The 13,155-nt window shown below is 38.2% G+C and overlaps 1 long non-coding RNA gene and 1 other non-coding gene across 2 annotated transcripts in view; both read right to left on the bottom strand.

The window, feature by feature from the left end:
- Positions 1-13,155, bottom strand: part of LOC147378103 (uncharacterized) — a 68,274-nt gene that overhangs the window by 22,669 nt on the left and 32,450 nt on the right. The gene's annotated exons all lie outside the window — the stretch shown is intronic.
- On the bottom strand, positions 12,430-12,501 carry TRNAD-AUC (transfer RNA aspartic acid (anticodon AUC)). The gene has a single exon. It is a non-coding gene; the product is annotated as a tRNA-Asp (tRNA).

Raw genomic sequence — 13,155 nt, 5'->3', positions numbered from 1 at the left:
AAAGATTTGAACGCTGTGTGCATAGATCTTTTTAGCTCTAAAATAGAGGGATATCCATTTTGCTTATAGAAATCCTGTAACTGCTGTCTGACAATACAGCCTGGGTACAATGTTCTTATCATCTCCCTCTATCACTTTCATATCAAGAAATGGTCACTTTTTTCAATGCATATTAAATTCAGCATTCTAAAATGATATCACTGTTTTACTTGTTTCTATAAACATAAAGGAGAAGTGATGCTGTTAGCATTTAGTAAAAAATTAGGCTTCACCTTAAGCCACAATTTAGTGCGAGTGAAAAATTACCCATCTTTTTTGGCCATTAATGCTTAATTATACATTTCATTAAGTAAAGTTTTTACTTTAAAAGGTTCTTTAGTAACAATTAGTCTTCTCCATTTTCTAATTTATATGCACCTGTTTCTAATTACAGTGCCACCATGTCAGCCTTAGAAAATGCATCTTATGCAAAAATCCTAAACAAAATTCTAGCAATCAGAATCCAACAACACATTAAAAAGATCATACACCATGACCAAGTGGGCTTTATCCCAGGGATGCAAGGATTCTTCAATATCCGCAAATCAATCAATGTAATACACCACATTAACAAATTGAAAAACAAAAACCATATGATTATCTCAATAGATACAGAGAAAGCCTTTGACAAAATTCAACACCCATTTATGATAAAAACTCTCCAGAAAGCAGGAATAGAAGGAACATACCTCAACATAATAAAAGCTATAAATGACAAACCCACAGCAAACATTATCCTCAATGGTGAAAAATTGAAAGCATTTCCTCTAAAGTCAGGAACAAAACAAGGGTGCCCACTTTCACCATTACTATTCAACATAGTTTTGGAAGTTTTGGCTACAGCAATCAGAGCAGAAAAAGAAATAAAAGGAATCCAAATTGGAAAAGAAGAAGTAAAACTCTCACTATTTGCAGATGACATGATCCTCTACATAGAAAACCCTAAAGACTCCACCAGAAAATTACTAGAACTAATCAATGATTACAGTAAAGTTGCAGGATATAAAATCAACACACAGAAATCCCTTGCATTCCTATACACTAATAATGAGAAAACAGAAAGAGAAATTAAGGAAACAATTCCATTCACCATTGCAACGAAGAGAATAAAATACTTAGGAATATATCTACCTAAAGAAACTAAAGACCTATATATAGAAAACTATAAAACACTGGTGAAAGAAATCAAAGAGGACACTAATAGATGGAGAAATATACCATGTTCATGGATTGGAAGAATCAATATAGTGAAAATGAGTATACTACCCAAAGCAATTTATAGATTCAATGCAATCCCTATCAAGCTACCAACAGTATTCTTCACAGAGCTAGAACAAATAATTTCACAATTTGTATGGAAATACAAAAAACCTCGAATAGCCAAAGCGATCTTGAGAAAGAAAAATGGAACTGGAGGAATCAACCTACCTGACTTCAGGCTCTACTACAAAGCCACAGTTATCAAGACAGTATGGTACTGGCACAAAGACAGAAATATAGATCAATGGAACAAAATAGAAAGCCCAGAGATAAATCCACGCACATATGGACACCTTATCTTTGACAAAGGAGGCAAGAATATACAGTGGATTAAAGACAATCTCTTTAACAAGTGGTGCTGGGAAATCTGGTCAACCACTTGTAAAAGAATGAAACTAGAACACTTTCTAACACCATATACAAAAATAAACTCAAAATGGATTAAAGATCTCAACATAAGACCAGAAACTATAAAACTCCTAGAGGAGAACATAGGCAAAACACTCTCTGACATACATCACAGCAGGATCCTCTATGACCCACCTCCCAGAATATTGGAAATAAAAGCAAAAATAAACAAATGGGACCTAATTAAACTTAAAAGCTTCTGCACATCAAAGGAAACTATTAGCAAGGTGAAAAGACAGCCTTCAGAATGGGAGAAAATAATAGCAAATGAAGCAACCGACAAACAACTAATCTCAAAAATATACAAGCAACTCCTACAGCTCAACTCCAGAAAAATAAATGACCCAATCAAAAAATGGGCCAAAGATCTAAATAGACATTTCTCCAAAGAAGACATACAGATGGCTAACAAACACTTGAAAAGATGTTCAACATCACTCTTTATCAGAGAAATGCAAATCAAAACCACTATGAGGTACCATTTCACACCAGTCAGAATGGCTGCGATCCAAAAGTCTACAAATAATAAATGCTGGAGAGGGTGTGGAGAAAAGGGAACCCTCTTACACTGTTGGTGGGAATGCAAACTAGTACAGCCACTATGGAGAACAGTGTGGAGATTCCTTAAAAAACTGGAAATAGAACTGCCTTATGATCCAGCAATCCCACTGCTGGGCATACACACTGAGGAAACCAGAAGGGAAAGAGACACGTGTACCCCAATGTTCATCGCAGCACTGTTTATAATAGCCAGGACATGGAAGCAACCTAGATGTCCATCAGCAGATGAATGGATAAGAAAGCTGTGGTACATATACACAATGGAGTATTACTCAGCCATTAAAAAGAATACATTTGAATCAGTTCTAATGAGGTGGATGAAACTGGAGACTATTATACAGAGTGAAGTAAGCCAGAAGGAAAAACATAAATACAGTATACTAACGCATGTATATGGAATTTAGAAAGATGGTAACGATAACCCTGTGTACGAGACAGCAAAAGAGACACTGATGTATAGAACAGTCTTATGGACTCTGTGGGAGAGGGTGGGAAGATTTGGGAGAATGTCATTGAAACATGTGAAATGTCATGTATGAAACGAGATGCCAGTCCAGGTTCAGTGCACGATGCTGGATGCTTGGGGCTGGTGCGCTGGGAAGGCCCAGGGGGATGGTATGGGGAAGTTGGGAGGGAGGAGGGTTCAGGATGGGGAGCATGTGATTTTTTTTAAAAAAATAAAATTTAAAAAAAAAAAAAAAAAGAAAAGAAAATGCATCTTAAACTCTTTAAGACAACCTGCATATTTCTGCCTACCCAAGGATATTCACCATCCTGTTTAAAAAATAACTCTACTTTTTTTCATCTTAAATGCATTTTCTGTACTTTTCTGGTATAGCATGTTTCTGGTTCTCCAGTATTTAAAAGGTAGGCATGAGCATTAAGACTTTCATCTTTGAACAAGTAAGTAGTGAACATGTCTGAAAGAAAAGGAAATAAGAAACCACCCCTGCCTCAAATCATTAAATTTGTAATCATTATTTTGTATTCATTAGATTTTTAAAATTTGTATTACCTTCTATAACTGAATGTTTGTGTCCTCTTATCCCCCAAATTCATATGTTGAAGACCTAATCCCTGATGTGACAACACTAGGGGCTTTAGGGGAGTAACTAGATTTAGACAGGGTCATGGGGGTGGGGCCTTTCTGATGGTATTGTTGTTCAGTTGCTCAGTTGTGTCCGACTCTTTATGACTCCATGGGCTGCAGTACGCCAGGCTTCCCTGTCCTTCACAATCTCCTGGAGTTTGCTCAAACTCATGTTCCTTGAATCAGTGATGCCATCCAACCATCTCATCCTCTGTCATCCCCTTCTTTTCCTGCCTTCAGTCTTTCCCAGCATCGGGGTCTTTTACAGTGAGTCAGCTCTTCACATCAAGAGGCCAAAAGATTGTAACTTCAGCTTCGAAATCAGTGCTTCCAATGAATATTCAGGGTTGAGTTCCTTTAGACTTGACTGCTTTGATCTCCTTGCAGTCCAAGGGACTCTCAAGTGTCTTTGCCAACACTACAGTTCAAAAGCATCATTTTTTCAGCACTCAGCCTTCTTTATGGTCTAACTCTCACATCCATAGATGAATACTAATACTGGTGGTATTAGTGCCCTTATAAAAATAGGATGAGACTTGAACCCCTCTTTCTCCATCATGTGGAGAGAATTTCAGTACAAATAGTCCAACAAGATTTTTTCTTAAAAAGGATGATATTTAAACAGATCACTTAATTATTTTTAGGTTTTGATTATATAACATGTATATAAACTGGAGCCATGAATGCTACTTTAGAAAAAATAATCAAAATTAATTCCCTATAAATATAGCAAAAGCATGCTCTTACCAGGGCAAAGCATGAGGAAAATCCATTTTTTATATTTCACTCTTCATCTAGGGCATTTTCTTATTATCTCTCCTTGACTGTCAAATTCCATATGCGATCTATGACATTTTACCCCAAGCTTCTCTAATCCCAACAACAAAACTTGGCTATCCATTTTACCATATCCTCTGATCTCAGTTTTCTGTCAAGGACTTGAACAAATTCTTATACATACATTTGTGAATGATAGTAAAGTTCATTTCAAGTACATTTATGAATCTTCTTAATTGTCATCTAGAGCTTCTATATTAACATGAGTAAGTTATCCTGATGCTGTGAATTGAAGTGATATTGGTGGGGGGGGGGGGGCAGGGAATGTACTAAATAATATACTAAAAGACCTAGTTTCACAACTCACTTAACCTTTCTTATCTTCAATTTTAACAATTGACACATTTATATAATGTCCACCTTCTTTGTTGTGAGGATTATATGGAAGTTAAAAGTACTTTGAAGCTTTTAATACTTACGGGATTATTACATTTATATGTATATATGTGAATAAATATGCACACACATAAATAAGATAGTATTTACTCAATATGGTGGAATCCATGGACCTTTTAGTTCTGCCTTTTACAATTTTCAAGCAAATAAATGACCAGTTAAATTATTAGATGAAAAAGGAAAGAGAAATGACCTTTCAACAGAAAAGGATTGCTATATACCTTGGAGACTACCACTGAGATGCCCAGAGAAATGGCTTTTAGAAAAATAGTCACCATTTCATACCTTTAGCTTTCCAAGTCCAATATAGCTGAATTTGACACAGTGGGAGAATATAGAATAAAAATGACCCTGCAGGTAATTTCATCCTATTATGTTTATATGAAAGGAAGACTGTGAACTTTATGCATTTTTTTTTCCAGTGTTCTTTCTTACAGTTTTAGTGAACTGATCAGAACCATCAGAAAGCTATGTGCTGAGGGCTATAATTTCATAGGAAGTAGCACAGTAAAAAATCTGATGGATGTGTACCCGTAAGGAGATAACCTAGGGAAGGCATCAGAAGCAAAATAAGATTGTCTTAAGTAAATCCATTTAGGACTTGCCTATCACATAGACTCCACAACTATCAAATTATGGATTGGTCAGGAGCAGCCAAAAAGCTTGTAAAATATGCTGAGGAAACAAGTCCAGGCTAGTGTATAATCTTAAAGCTGCTGAGGTGGGAAAATCACTAATTGCATTTTCTGAGTGACATTTTTGATCATCCTATCTTCTCATGAAAGAGGATTTTCTGAAAACTGAAAGGGTGTTAGAATATTGAGAAATCAGCTACATGGTGATGTGTTTGCACAGAATATAATTTTCTGTTTTGTGGAGATTAGCAGCAAGAATTGGGGGGTCTTTTGCTTCTTTGTTATTTTTTTTATTTTACTTTAAAAATTTTATTATTTGAATATAATTGCTTTACAATATTGTGTTAGTTTCTGCTGTACAATAAGCATATAAGAGTTGGTTTTGTTGTTGTTTTTTCCAGAAATCATACTATGTCCAAGCAGTTATTTAGGAAGGACCTTATACACAATAGTCCTGATGTGACTACTAAAGTGGATAGAAATTCATGCCAACAGGACAAATGTCATTGGCTCCCTTTCCTTGTAATTTTTCAGAAGAATCTTATATAAATGTACTGATGGGAACAGCCAGTAATGGGATTCCTCAGTGAGGAAAAGAAAGTACAAAATAATGAATGGTGAGCTTCCGGGCAAGAACAACATCAGCAGGAGATAAAGAGAAGTTGAGCTGTGTTCAGACTGAAAAATTATTAAGGAAGCAACAGATTAATCTCTGCTAATATGTTAGTGGCTGTATGAATATAGCAGCTGTATCACTCATGTTGTCATAACTATTATGTTCTGTCTGAAGAAAGAATCTAAATACTCAGGCTCTAGTGCTGCTGAATAGATGGAATTCTAGCACTTTAATAGAATCATTTAAGGGAAAGCACTGGGATTTTGGAAAGAGAGCACTTCTTGTATCTGAAAAGCCATGAAATCATCTGGGGAAACTGATGAACTGACAATCAAGTAAGTGGACTGAGCAAGGAAGAGGACAGAAGGGCGCAGCTAACCTAGCTCAGTTGGTAAAGCATCAGCCTGCAATGCAGGAGACCACGGTTCAATACCTGGGTTGGGAAGATCTGCTGGAGAAGGGATGGACTACCCACTCCAGTATTCTTGGGCTTCCCTTGTGGCTCAGCTGGTAAAGAATCTGCCTACAATGCAGGAGACCTGGGTTCAATCCCTGGATTGGGAAGATCCCCTAGAGGGGTGCATGGCATCCCACTTCAGTATTCTTGCCTGGAGAATCCCCGTGCACAGAGAAGCCTGGCGGGCTATAGTCCACAGGGCTGCAAAGAGTTGAACACAACTGAGTGACCAAGTACACAGCACTACCTGCTTAAGATAGAAAGATTATCACCTTCTCATCTCATTCAGGGTCATCTTTTCTGCTCACAGACCGAGAAATGCTTAACTTGACTATTTAAAAATCTCTGACAGAGAGAAGAGTACAGAATAAAAATAGCTCTGCAGATAATTTCATCTTACATATGTTTATATAACACCTAAATTGTAAAAATTGTATTAAAAGTATAAATTAATAAGTTAGGTTTTCAAAAATAATGATTAGATAGACACGAGATGAGTAACTTACTGTATGCATCAAAATTAGTGTGCACAGCAATGTAAAATGTTGGCAACAATTATTTTTCTATTTGGATTTTCTTCCTTCTTGCATTTTTAAAGTAACAAAGTAAATGGGGAAAGGTGAAAACCCTCTGGCTTTATTTTGTGGTTTAATAATAAGTCCTAAAAGAATTATCATTCTAATTCAAAATGGATGTGCATTATCACATTCTCAGGCTTACAAAGGTTACCAATAAAAGATCAGTATAGGGAAGCCTAAGGCCAAAGTAAAGGGGTCATTTGGGCACAACTAGGAAAGAAGATTTTCCCCTATTGATCAGGTAAGCAAGATGAACCCCAAGCAGAAACAGTGCTATCCTTATAGTGAACTTCAGGTTAGCTGGAACCAATGTAGGGAAACTGATGATCCAGGTCAGGACAAGCCTGCACATGGTGAAAAGCCACAGAATTAGAGTTGAGGATCCAGGAGATGCACTTATGGTCCTGCCAACCCCTCCTGAAAATCTGGTGCGAAATATCACTCATGGTTTTACATAGTCTTATAATAGGGCCTCCGTTATAGCTGTGTTATAGCCTGTGTTATAGCCTATAGTTATAGGCCTGTGTTATAGCTGAGCACTGAAGAATTGATGCTTCTGATCTGTGGTGTTGGAGAAGACTCTTGTGAGTCCCTTGGACTGCAAGGAGATCCAGCCAGTCTATCCTAAAGGAAATCAGTCCTGAATATTCATTGGAAGGACTGATGCTGAAGCTGAAACTCCAATGCTTTGGCTGCATGATGCAAACTGACTCACTAGAAAAGACCCTGATGCTGGGAAAGATTGAAGGCTGGAGAAGGGGATGACAGAGGATGAGATGGTTGGATGGCATTGATGGACATGAGTTTAAGTAAGCTCCGAGAGTTGGTGATGGACAGGGAAGCCTGGCATGCTGCAGTCCACTGATCGCAAAGAGTCGGACATGACTTAGTGACTAAACTTATAACAGGGCCAGGAAAAAGTGCTTTTGTTACTGCTTCTTCCTCTGAACTACTGTTTACTCTATTTTCCCCCAAGCTTATACGTCTTTATATTGCTATGTGCTAAGTCACTTCACATTTTGTCATACTGAAGAGTTCTGACAAAACTGGAATGGGTGAATTCAATTCTGATGACCATTATATCTACTACTGTGGGCAAGAATCCCTTAGAAGAAATGGAGTAGCCCTCATAGGCAACAAAAGACCCCAAAATGCAGAACTTAGGTGTAGTCTCAAACATGACAGAATCATCTCTGTTCGTTTCCAAGGCAAATTATGCAGTATCACAGTAATCCAAGTCTATATGCCAAACACTAATGCCAAAGAAGCTGAAGTTGAATGGCTTTATGAAGACTTACAAGACCTTCTAGAACTAACACCCAAAAAAGATGTCCTTTTCATCATAGGGGACTGGAATGCAAAAGTAGGAAGTCAAGAGATACCTGAAATAACAGGCAAGTTTGGCCTTGGAGTACAAAATGAAGCAGGGCAAGGCTAACAGAGTTTTGCCAAGAGAATACACTGGTCATAGCAATCACCCTTTCCAAAAACACAAGAGACAACTCTACACATGGGCATCACCAGATGGTCAATATTGAAATCAGATTGATTATATTCTTTGCAGCCAAAGATGGAGAAGCTCTATACAGTCAGCAAAAACAAGACCAGAAGCTGGCTGTGCCTCAGGTCATGAACTCCTTATTGCAAAATTCAGACTTAAATTGAAGAAAGTAGGGAAAACACTAGGCCTTTCAGGTATGAAATACATCAAATCCCTTAAAATTATACAGTGGAAGTGACAAATAGATTCAAGACATTAGATCTGATAGAGTGCCTGAAGAACAGTGAACAGAGATTAATCACATTGTACAGGAGGCAGGGAACAAGGCCATCCCCAAGAAAAAGAAATGGAAAAGGCAAAATTCTTGTCAGAGGAGGCCTTACAAATAGCTGTGAAAAGACGTGAAAGACTAAGGAGAAAAGGAAAGATACACCCATTAGAATGCAGAGCTCCAAAGAATAGCGAGGAAAGATAAGAAAGCCTTCCTCAGTGATCAATGCAAAGAAATAGAGGAAAACAATAGAACGGGAAAAACTAGAGATCTCTTCAAGAAAATTAGAGATACCAAGGGAATATTTCATGAAAAGATGGGCACAGGAAAGGACAGAAATGGCATGGACCTAACAGAAGCAGAAGATATTAAGAGGTGACAAGAATATGCAGAAGAACTGAACAAAAAAGATGTTAAAGACCCAGATAACCACAATGGAGTGATCACTCATCTAGAGCCAGACATTCTAGGCACAAAGCTAGTGGGGGTGATGGAATTCCTCCTGAGCTATTTCAAGTCCTAAAAGATGATGCTGTGAAAGTGCTCCACTCAATACACCAGCAACTTTGGAAAACTGAGCAGTGGCTACAGGACTGGAAAACGTCAGTTTTCATTCTAATTCCAAAGAAAGGATATGCCAAAGAATGTGCAAACTACCGCACAGCACTCGTCTCACATGCTAGCAATGTAATGCTCAAAATTTTCCAAGCCAGGCTTTGACACTACATGAACCAAGAACTTCCAGATGTTCAAGCTGGGTTTAGAAAAAGCAGAGGAACCAGAGATCAAATTGACAACATCCATTGGATCATAGGAAAAGCAAGAGGGTTCCAGGAAGACTAGTACTTCTGCTTTATTGACTACGCCAAAGCCTTTGACTGTGTGGATCACAACAAAGTGTGGAAAATTCTGAAAGAGATGGGTACCAGACCACCTTACCTGCCTCCTGAGAAATCTGTATGCAGGTCAAGAAACAACAGTTAGAACTGAGTATAGAACAAGGGACTGGTTCCAAACTGGGAAAGTAATACATCAAGGCTGTGTATTGTCACCCTGCTTATTTAACTTATATACTGAGTACATCATGTGAAATGCCCCAGCTGGATGAAGCACAAGCTGGAATCAAGATTTCTGGGAGAAATATCAGTAACCTCAGATATGCAGATGATGCCACTCTTATGACAGAAAGCAAAGAAGAACTAAAGAGCCTCTTGATGAAAGTGAAAGAGCAGAGTGAAAAAGCTAATTTAAAACTCAACAATCAAAAAGCTAAGATTATGGCATCCAGTCCCATCACTTCATGGCAAATAAATGAGGAAACAATGGAAACCATGACAGACTTTATTTTCTTGGGCTCCAATATCACTGCAGATGGTGACTGCAGCCATGAAATTAAAAGATGCTTGCTCCTTGAAAGAAAAGCTATGACCAACCTAGACAGCATATTAAAAAGCAGAGACATTACTTTGCTAACAAAGGTCCATCTAGTCAAAGCCATGGTTTTTCCAGTAGTCATGTATGAATGTGAGAGTTGGACCATAAAGAAAGCCGAGCACTGAAGAATTGGTGCTTTTGAACTGTGGTGTTGAAGAAGACTCTTGAGAGTCCCTTCGACTGCAAGGAGATCCAACCAGTCCATCCTAAAGGAAATCAGTCCTGAATGTTCATTGGAAGAACTGATGCTGAAGCTGAAGTTCCAATGCTTTGGCCACCTGATGCGAAGAGCTGACTCATTTGAAAAGACCCTGATGCTGGGAAAGATTAAAGGCAGGAAGAGAAGGGGACGACAGAGGATGAGATGGTTGAATGGCATCACTGACTCAATGGACATGAGTTTGAGAAAACTCCAGGAGTTGGTGATGGACAGGGAAGCCTGATATGCTGCAGTCCGCGGGTTGCAAAGAGTCAGACAAGACTGAGCGACTGAACTGAACTGAAGTTGCTCCAGTCATGTCTGACTCTTTTGTGACACTATGGACTGCACCCCACCAGTCTTCTCTGTCCATGGGATTCTCCAGGCAAGAATACTGGAGTGGGTTGCTGTTTCGTTCTCCAGGGGATCTTTCCCAACCGGGGATCGAACCTATGTCTCTTTATGTCTCCTTCACTGGCAGGAGAGTTCTTTACCTGTAGCACCTCCTGGGAAGCCCTCATATTCCCAATGGGTTGGCCAAAATGTTCCTTCAGGTCTTTCTGTAAGATGTTACAGGAAATCTGAATGAACTTTTTGACGAATCCAGTGTTAATCATCTTGCAGTACTTCCCCAACTCTTCTATAAAACTCTCTCAAATCTTCCAAAACCCAGTACATAATTGTTGTGTAACAGGAAAATGTATTTTTAAACAGTTTAGAGTGTTTTCTTTTGCTAACGTCCTTGTGTGTGATCTTTTTCTCTTTTAACCCATTGCCCAAAGGAGAATTAAAATTTTTATAGCAGAAATACAGAATCTGTACCTTCTGCTTTTGACACCCAAAATAAATATGTAAAGCCCAATTTTTCTTAGTCTAACTTTATTAAGAAAGTAAAAGATTTTCTAAATTTCAAAACTATTCTGTTATATAACAAAACAAGCCTGGCTAACTCAGATCAAAGAGCTGTGCTGTAGAGATAAGGGAAAACATAGTGTGTGTAGGAAGCTTCTAACAGGAAGAGAAAATAGGAAATCTTTTAAAATAGTAAGAATAAGAGTCTTTAAAAGAGGATGATATAAAATAAGGGTTATTCAGGAGCTAGAGGAAAGATCTATTCCCTCTATTTTCCAGGGTCTTAACTAAAGGGAGGGCTTCCCATGTGGCTAGTGGTAAAGAACCCATCTGCCAATGCAGGAGACATAAAAGATGCTGGTTCAATCCCTGGGTCAGGAAGATCCTCTGAAGGAGGACATGGCAACCTTCTCCAATATTCTTGCCTGGAGGAGAATCCCAGGGACAGAGGAACTTGGCAGGCTACAGCCCATAGTGTTGCAAACAGTTGGACACAACTGAAGCAACTTAGCACACACAACCAAAGAGAACAGATGTATGAGAGTATAAAAATGCCAATATAACCCCAGATAGGTTTCTGAAAGAATATGAAAGTATCTAACTTGGGTTATATCTACCCACCTTATCCAGCATATCAAGGCAGGTATGACAGTAGTGACTAATAGAAGTATCTAATCTAGATGGATATGACATAATATTATATGTCAACCTGGATAGGCCATGTTGCCCAGTTCTTTGATCAAACACCAGTTAGGTGTTGCTGTGAAGGTATTTTTCAAATATGATTAACATTTAAATGAGCAAACTTTAAGTAAAGCAGCCAAATATTGGGGGTGGGGGGGATGGGTGGTGCTCCTATCAATGGAAAGACTTAAAAGACTGAAGTCTCCTGAAGACAAAGTAATTCTGCATTCTTACTGTCTTTGAACTTGAGACTACAGCATCAACTCTTCCCTGGGTCTCTAGCCTGGTGGCCTGCCTTTTTGATTGTGGACTTGCCATCCCCTACAATTGTGTGAGTCAGTTCCTTGAAATAAATTTCTCTTGCTCTTGCTCTCTCTCTCTCAGTATATATATTCAAAAATATACACTCATACACACACTCATGCTTACATACATCCTACTGGATGTTATATATATATGTATATATATATATATATGAAAGTGAAAGTGAAGTTGCTCAGTCATGTCTGACTCTTTGCGACCCCTGGACTGTAGCCTACCAGGTTCCTCCATCCTTGGGATTTTCCAGGTAAGAATACTGGATCGGGTTGCCATTTCCTTCTCCAAGAGATCTTCCCAACCAGGGATTGAACCCAGGTCTCCTGCATGATAGGCAGACGCTTTACCGTCTGAGCCACCAGGGAAGTCCGTTATATATATCCATTATATATATATAGTGTACTATACATCTTATTAATTCTATTTCTCTACAGAACTCTGACTAATATAGTAGATAAACCTAACCTAACCTCACTCATTCTCTATAAAATCTTCTTATAAAAAAGAAGGAAAATTAGAACTGATATTTTTCTCAGGGAGAAGCCTGGACGACATTGCACCTGAGAATACTAATAATGCACACTGTCCTCCTAGTCTGAACACTTGCCATTTTACTTGCATTGTCCTAATTTCACCTCTAAAACATTTTCAGGACACAATGGCTATTGCCATCCCATTCTGCATGGTTAATCTGAATGTCTGGGCTATTATGGAATTGTCACTTTAGTTTTACGAGCTGAGCCTTCCCTTGTTTTTGAATGAGCTTGTATTTAATTCTTATCAGTTTTATGACAAAGTAAAACAGGGATCAAATTTACTATGCAAGCTCTGATTCATGAAATTGTTTGAACAATATTAGCATTGGACTGTAAAGACTATTACTTTCTAATAACTAATACATTTTCAAATAGGTAACAAGTCAGGGATATTTATTTTCTGAAAATGTATTATGTCAAAAGACAATAAGGTACTATTGGGAGTAGTCATAAGTACCTTATTAAATCATGTTTTGGCATGAG

Source organism: Bos grunniens, chromosome 2 (assembly GCF_055505025.1).
Source record: "Bos grunniens cultivar Pamir isolate PY7600 chromosome 2, Bosgru_T2T1.0, whole genome shotgun sequence".
Taxonomy (NCBI): Eukaryota; Metazoa; Chordata; class Mammalia; order Artiodactyla; family Bovidae; genus Bos; species Bos grunniens.
The sequence above is the reverse complement of the archived record's forward strand: the minus strand, read 5'-3'. Positions and strand labels throughout refer to the sequence as shown.